This window comes from Triticum aestivum, chromosome 6D (assembly GCF_018294505.1).
Source record: "Triticum aestivum cultivar Chinese Spring chromosome 6D, IWGSC CS RefSeq v2.1, whole genome shotgun sequence".
Classification (NCBI taxonomy): domain Eukaryota; kingdom Viridiplantae; phylum Streptophyta; class Magnoliopsida; order Poales; family Poaceae; genus Triticum; species Triticum aestivum.
This window is the reverse complement of record NC_057811.1, coordinates 142,704,053-142,711,849: the sequence shown is the minus strand read 5'-3', so window position 1 is coordinate 142,711,849 and position 7,797 is coordinate 142,704,053. Positions and strand designations below refer to the sequence as shown.

General features: G+C 42.5%; 1 pseudogene; it reads left to right on the top strand.

Moving 5' to 3' along the window:
* The window catches only part of LOC123144157 (uncharacterized), a 10,813-nt pseudogene that overhangs the window by 2,088 nt on the left and 928 nt on the right, over nucleotides 1-7,797 (top strand).

Below are 7,797 nucleotides of genomic sequence, written 5' to 3'. Positions count from 1 at the left end.
TGATTTACATATCCTGGGAATGAGAGGGAGAGGTTTATTAGGAGTTTAAGCGGCGGACAACATCGGTAAGTGATAACAGGAGTACGGTGAGGTTTGCAAGATGGGAAAAGGAGAGAAAAGGGTGACAAGGCAATTCTAGTGCCGGTGGTTGCACCAGATTGCCAGGAGCATGGAGCGGTTTGGTGGCAGGGATGCGTGTGTACGAAAGATGAAGATAGGAGAGAAATGCTCTATTGCTCTGCAGTGAAGGGAGACTCGGGCAACAAAGTTGGGAAGAGGTAGAGAAGTCAGCTAATAGTAAAACAATCAAACACAATTTTGGGAAAGGATGGGCACGAGGTGGAATACATTTTCATTTTAGTGGGTTTTCGAGTTGCATGCTATAGTGGTTGTCAGTGCCATCGACTCTTGGACGGAGTTGGAGGTGGCCACGGACATCAGGGTTGAACGTGAGGACTCGGTCAGAATTTGAGTGTGTGGTAGACAAAGTTGGAGATGAGGCAATCTTTTCCATCTCCATTGAGGTGGAATGGATTAAGGATTAAGAGCAGGGGGTCTGAATAGAAGTGTGAATGGAGCATAGAGGTGAGTATGCTCTATATGATCGAGGGAAATCATATTTTGATGGCCAAAGTCCATTCTGGCAACTTCACACATTTATCAGTGTCCATGTACTGAAACATGATTTGCATTGTGTTCTGGCAAATGCCATCCAAGTGCGATGTGTTGTATGATTGTTTTCCTTTCTACCATGTGTACACATAATTGCTACAAACTGGGTGCGAAATAATACAAAAAATGTGAATAGATGGTATAGGCAATTTAGACACCAGCACTAACTTTCTTTCTCGTTGTTTTTGTACCAGCTACGATCGTTGGGCAGATCTCCCTAGGTTTTGCCATGAAATGCAGAAAGCAACATTTATAAACACATATGTAACATTTTCATTTTTTTAGTTGTCTAATAATTAGTTATAGTAGTCCTTCCATTCTAAAATATAGTGCTTATTAGATTTTTTCAAAGTCAAACTTTGTAAACTTTGACCAACTTTATAGAAAAAATTATCAACTTCTAGAATACCAAATGAGTATCATTAGATTCATCAGGGACTATATTTCATATGGTATATTGTTGGTATTGTAAATATAGATAATTTTCTCTATAAACTTGGTCAAAGTGTGTGAACGTTGACTTTTGAGACAACCAGTGCGTACTATATTATTGGATGGTGGGAGTACTTTTTTCGCTGTATAACACAATTTTTCCTTGTAGGCGTCAATTGGAGGTCCAGCAATAAACAAAAATGGCGGAGTCATTGGAATGCTTTTCCATGATCTAGACTGTACTCCTTACATGCCATCCAACATCATTTTAAAATGGTGTGGGATCATTTCAAAAAAACTAGGTATGCCTTTGGATACTAAGCATTGTCGTCTTATGTACTTCTTCCATTCCATATTAATTGTCGCTGATTTAGTAGGAAGTTGTACTAAATCAGATTAATATGGAACGGAGGGAGTAGTGTTTATCTGGAAGCAGCTCACAAAAAATGATGAGATATCATCTGTCTTTGCTTGACCTGTACGCATGCTCTTATAACTTTGGAAGCCATTACCTTGCTCAAATGTGTGGCTATGATTTCTCTTGCACTCTGTTCATATGATTTATGTGCTTGATTTACAGGAGGCATTGTCGCCTAACTATGGGAGTTTTGTTGTGGCTCTAAATTCTCTTGCACTCTGTCCATTTGATTTATGTGCTTGTTTTACAGGATGTATTGTCGTCCAACTATGAGAGTTTTTGTGTTAATCTACATAATGCTCGGTCTTCACCTTGGGTAAAAGTTCCCACGTCTTTATATGAAAGCTATGATGATGGCTTTCTTGTGGAGCGGGTATGCGTTGCCTTCATTATTTTTCCTACATGTTAAGTTTTGGTAGTTTTTAAACTTGCTTATTGCCTTTCTAAAGCTGGCACATGTTTCAGTATGAATATTAGCCATGCTAATGTATAAATGATAAAGAATAAAGTGCCACATTTCATATAACTGTAACACTTTATGTTATTTTAATGTGTTGATACTTGTTAGGATGATCTCCACCGTGTGGGCCCAACGGCCCACCAGGCCCTTAGATCCGCGCCCTGATCGGGGGCGCTCAACCCACTATGGTTGACGGGCCCCTGTCACCTGCACTATATATAAAGAGGTGGGGTCGGCGGCTCGGCATACGAGGTTCGTCGCAACGCCGTACACCCCACCTACATCCCTACCGATTTAGGGTTAGTGCAGTGCTGACGGGAAGCGCCGTCACCACTTCACCCACGATCTGCCATCACTACCGCCACCATCCCACCATGGCCACCGGCGGCAGCTCTTCAGGCAAAGGAGAAGGTAATACCTATCACCACTGTTGCCGGAATTCTAGCCTACCCGATCCAAGAGGTCCAACAATGGTATCAGCCAGATCGGGCTAGTTGATTTCGGTACAAAGAAACAAAAACAGAAAAAGAAAAAGAAAAAGAGATCCCCTTCCTCAAGAACCCTAACAGCAAAAAGAGGGCAAAGACATCTTAAAGAAAAGTTGCGCCGCCGCTCCGGCCGCGCCGTTCCTCTCGATCCCGAATCGCATCGGCAAGCCGAGGATCCGGGAAGAAGAACCATCCCACACGGGGCAAAGGGCATCGCGAACAAACCGCTCGACGGCGGCGCGCTCACCGCAAGGTGGACGCGCAGCCGGCGAGGGGGATGACCACGACGCCGTCGTAAAGTGCTCTGTCGTCGTCGAAAACAAAGGGGAGCAGAAAGGGCAAAGGGGGCACCGCAGCCACGCCATTCGACGGCGGCGCGCTTCCGCCAAGGGAAACGCGCCACCGGCAAAGGGGAGGCAACGGCGCCACGGATCTTCTTCGTCCATCAGGCGCAGAGGAGACGAGGAGGCTCTCCCGTGTCTCTCTCTCTCTGTTGCAGTGGAGATGGATGAAGAAAAGTAAAGGGGAAAATGAAACACGGGGCCGCGCGCGCGCGGCGCGGTGGCTTCAGGTCGCCGTCGCCGGCGGCCAGACCTTGCTCGCCGGTGGCCTCGGGCCCCGGCCGTGGACACAAATCGGAGGACCGGCCCGCCCTCTCTGCAACAAGAAAGAAAAAGGGGGAAGGGAGAGGAGGCGCGCGCGGCGCGGTGGCTTCCGCCGCCGCCGGCGGCGGCCGGGCTAGGTGGCCGGGGCGAAGCCCGTTTTTTCTCCGGCGTGCAGGACCCAATGAGCGATGGTGAGAGACGAAGAGAGACTGAAACGGGGCTAGGGTTCGAGATCGGCTTGTTTGGCTGGTTTTGATCCAGCGAGGAGAGCGGGGTACCGTCGGATCAAACCGAACGGCTGGGATTGAAACCCTAGTGCCAGAGTGGGCTTCTGGGCCGAAAGTGGAGGCCTGGGCGGCCGGGCCGTGCTGGACCGTGGCCGGCTGTGCGGCTGAGCCGCGTCCTATACCGAGGTGCTCGGGCGGCCGAGCGGTGCTCGCCTAGCAGGCTGGTGGGCCGCGGGCCGCGCTGTTAAGGCTACGAGCGGGGCGTGCGTTGTAGGCCGTGGGACGGGCTATGCTAGCAAAGAGGCCCGTCGGCGTTCCTTTTAATCATTTTCCAATGAAATTTTTTGTTTAGGAAATAGCAAAGTAAACAGAAAAAGTTTCTGTGAATGAAAATTTTCTGAAAAGGAAATGTTTATGAATTTTATTAATAAAATAATAAAGTTCATGAATTTTTTTATTTTGTCAAAGAAAAGTTTCTGTAAAGAATTAAAAGTTCATGTATTTCTATTCATGATTTTCCGCTGCGTAAATAATTCATAGTGCTCTTTTACCAAGAAAATAAAAGTTTACATAGAATTAAGTTTTTAAGATCATGTTAAAGTAAAAGATTAAAATGTTGCTTCTCGAACGCTTTTTTGAACCAACCGGTTAAAATTGCTTAGCGAGTAAAAGAGTACAGAATTGTTTCTAAATAGAATATTGTAAAGTTTTCACTGCATGGTAAAAGTTTTATCCTCCAATTAAATTGGAACCAACGGGAAAATTTAATTGGAAGAACTGTTTTTAGCATTGTTTTTCCCTTGTGGGTGAAATAAGATGCAGATAGTTTCCGCTATGACAAAAGAAAGATATTTGTTTTGAAGTTAAAATATGGTATTGTTATTTTCTGACTAACGTTGATGATAACAATACTATAATTCTACGAGTCTTATGTTCAAAGCTTAAACTCTGATAAATTTTGTGTCAAAGTGATCAATTTTCAGAGAACAGTTAAAGATGAAGAAATGCTCTTGAACTAGAGAAATGCATATTTCTTGTTTCCGCTGCAATAAAGTTGATGATGATGATTATTTCTTAGCAAAGTTGTTTAATAGAAATACTATCATCACATTGTTTATGAGTTATATGCATTATTTCCATTTCCGCCCAACGGTGATATGGAATTAATGTAGAAGAACGAGTTTTATTCTAATTCTACCACAACGGTGATTTAGAGTATAAAAGAAAGTTTTAAAAAGTTTAATGTGCATATTTTTTAACCAGACAACGTAGGGTTATTTTTTATGCTCATTATTGTTGATTATTGGCTAAGTTTTCTCAGACTAAAAGTTTTCCATGCTTTCATTCGTGAAAGCGAATGGCTGGGTACTTGTTACCCGAAAGATGACCAAGAAAGGTCATAACGTGAGGGAGTATGTTCTCTCTAAAGAATGGCTTCAAAAGAAAAGAATTCTTGGATATTAATCCAAGAAAAGAAAACAAATAGATCATTGAGAGTCTTGGTTGACGAATGTCTTTCATGTATTCTATATGAAGAAGATTTTTCAGTCAACACGATTTGAGATGAAACAAACAACATGCGTGTTTAATTTGACCAATGTCGGATCAAGCATGTGTGTCAAAGAGCGTTCGGATTTATTTCTGAATTTCATGATTGCATATGCAGTCAAAAGAGCCAATTCTGGCATTTATGTTCCTTACAGGGAATTACCCGCATAGCGGGAAAAGAGGATTATGATAAAACCCGCATGGCGGGGAAAGTCAGGGAAAATACCTGCTTAACTGGGTAAAGTTGACATAGTATTATGTCAAAAATCCTATACGTCAGGAGAAATTTTGGCTAAGACTTATCCTGTGTGACAGGAGAAAGATATGATGACTCATGTGCGTTTAATGTGTCCCACTCTGGGAGAAAGTATGGAGTAGCTATTATGCTTTCCTAGTATCAACCGTACACCTTATGTGCAACAGTCATCCAAAGAGAATAAAAGTTACAGACGAACCTAAAGATAAGAATGATATGCAAGTGTGACTTGCAAAAGTACTAATGATAAAGAACTATTTTGAGTTTCCGAAATGGAATGAGGAATAAGGAAAAAGTACTCCCATACCGTTAATAGATAACTTCATTACATATGAAGTAATCAGATACATGAAGTAGATACTCAAAGTTTTCTCACTTCACAAGAGTTGTGAATGGTTTTTCGAAATTGTGGCAGAAAAGTTCTTGCCACATTTCGAGGGGGAGAAAGAAATATGAGATATCCATTAATGAAGAATGTGATCATCTGGGGGAGTACGACGATCATAATAATACCCCTAAAGAAAAGAAATAGATGTATTCCTGAATCTTTTACAGTTCCGAAAGCAGACTAAGGAATACTAAGACGGTGCTTGAGGTGCCATAAAGAAGAAAGTTTTAACAGAATAAACCCAAATAATAAAGTTTAAAGATACGCCATTTTTAGTAAAGATGGAGTAATCTGGGGGAGCATGGTATGAAAATACCTAAGACTCGAATAGATTGTATCTGGGGGAGCATGTTGTATGACTTATACAACACCTGTTGTTAGCTCCATTAAGGAGGAATGAGTAAACATGGATCTTGTGATACAGGTCCTGTAATACCTATTGCTTCTTGGAGATGAAAGACTATAGGATCAATTTGCCTGTTAGTGGCACATCATGATCGACATCATGATCCGAGTTACATCAGATGAAAGTAAAGAACACAAGGGATACTTCTTCAAGAAGTCTTTTGTGAACTAGAGCAAGTCTCTAGACAGTGGCATTTAAAGTTAGAAGAATCAGATGTTTTTTGGGTTAAAGAAAATGAGAAGACAATTGTATTCATGCAAAGTTATAGAACGGGAAATTTATTTCCTAATCCTGTGCATGTGCATGACGTCCTACTTGCTAATGGTGATGTCAATCTACTGCAGCAGGAGAAAAGAAGTTCTTGTTCTCAAAGTTCAAAAGAATGTTCTCAGTGGAGTGACTCTCGTTATAATTATTGAGATTCACCAAGAAAAAAAAGGGGGGGTATTAGGAGTGTCGCATGAGCATACTTTGAAAAGTCTCTAAAGTATGCATGTGAGAAAACCTACGCCTGTTCTTATAGTAAAGGGTAATGATTTTGGGAACTTTAGTGTTCCAAGAGTCAATGTGAAATAGACCAAATGAATATGGTACCATATGCTTCAGCTGTTGGAAGCTTTATGAATGCATAAGTGTAACATTACCGTGACATAGTTCACATATCCGGGTTGTTTTGGCAATGTCCAGTACATATTTAAATTGATGGAATGGAGTCAAAGATATCGGCCTCATGCTGAAAGAAACAAGTGCTCTCAAAAGGTTGTGAGTACAAAGATAAAAACTTGTGAAATGTACAGCGAAATCCACAATTGTCGTTGAGCTTCACATTAGGAGTTTTTGTGTGGAAGAACTCTATAGAATGAATCATTTATCATCAATGTGATGCAAATATAAAGTATAGCATGATATGAGGCTGAGGGACAGGCAAAATCGTTATGGAAACCTGTACCCGGAGTTGATAATGGTTGACAGCAGCGATAACCATTTAAGTAATTCACTCCTATGACAACGAGTCAAGTGTGGTGCCAAACACATTGACACAAAGTTGTACGTTGTTAAGGAGAAAAGTCCGGAATTATGTTGAAATGCTTGGAGCATAAAAGCAACAAACAAGTTTTTGCAGATCTGCTTATTAAAGGCTTACCGCCCAGTGTGTTTGGAGAACACACAGTCGACATGGGTTTTATGGTATAGTCTAAAATTTCCGGACAATAAAAGGGCCCAAGGTTAAAGAATTTGTTTCAAAACTGAGAGGTACGTTGTGGCTGTCTGATTCTATCGGCAATTGAGCTGTGACGATGAAACATGTTCTATGTACTGATCTGTTATGAAACGAGTAAAGTAAAAGTATAAGGTCAAAAGTAAAAGTTGAGATCAAGGGGGAGAATGTTAGGATGATCTCCACCGTGTGGGCCCAACGGCCCACCGGGCCCTTAGATCCGCGCCCTGATCGGGGGCGCTCAACCCACTATGGTTGACGGGCCCCTGTCACCTGCACTATATATAAAGAGGTGGGGTCGTCGGCTCGGCATACGAGGTTCGTCGCAACGCCGTACACCCCACCTACATCCCTACCGATCTAGGGTTAGTGCAGTGCTGACGGGAAGCGCCGTCACCACTTCACCCACGATCTGCCATCACTACCGCCACCATCCCACCATGGCCACCGGCGGCAGCTCTTCAGGCAAAGGAGAAGGTAACACCTATCACCACTGTTGCCGGAATTCTAGCCTACCCGATCCAAGAGGTCCAACAATACTAACTCCCGACAAGGTACCTCGATCTGTGAAATCAGCGGGATTACAGCAAAAAGATCTTATTATTACATGCAATGGGAAACCTGTGGCTACGAGTTTACAGGTACATCTATGTCTGGCTACTTATCTTGTGACATTCA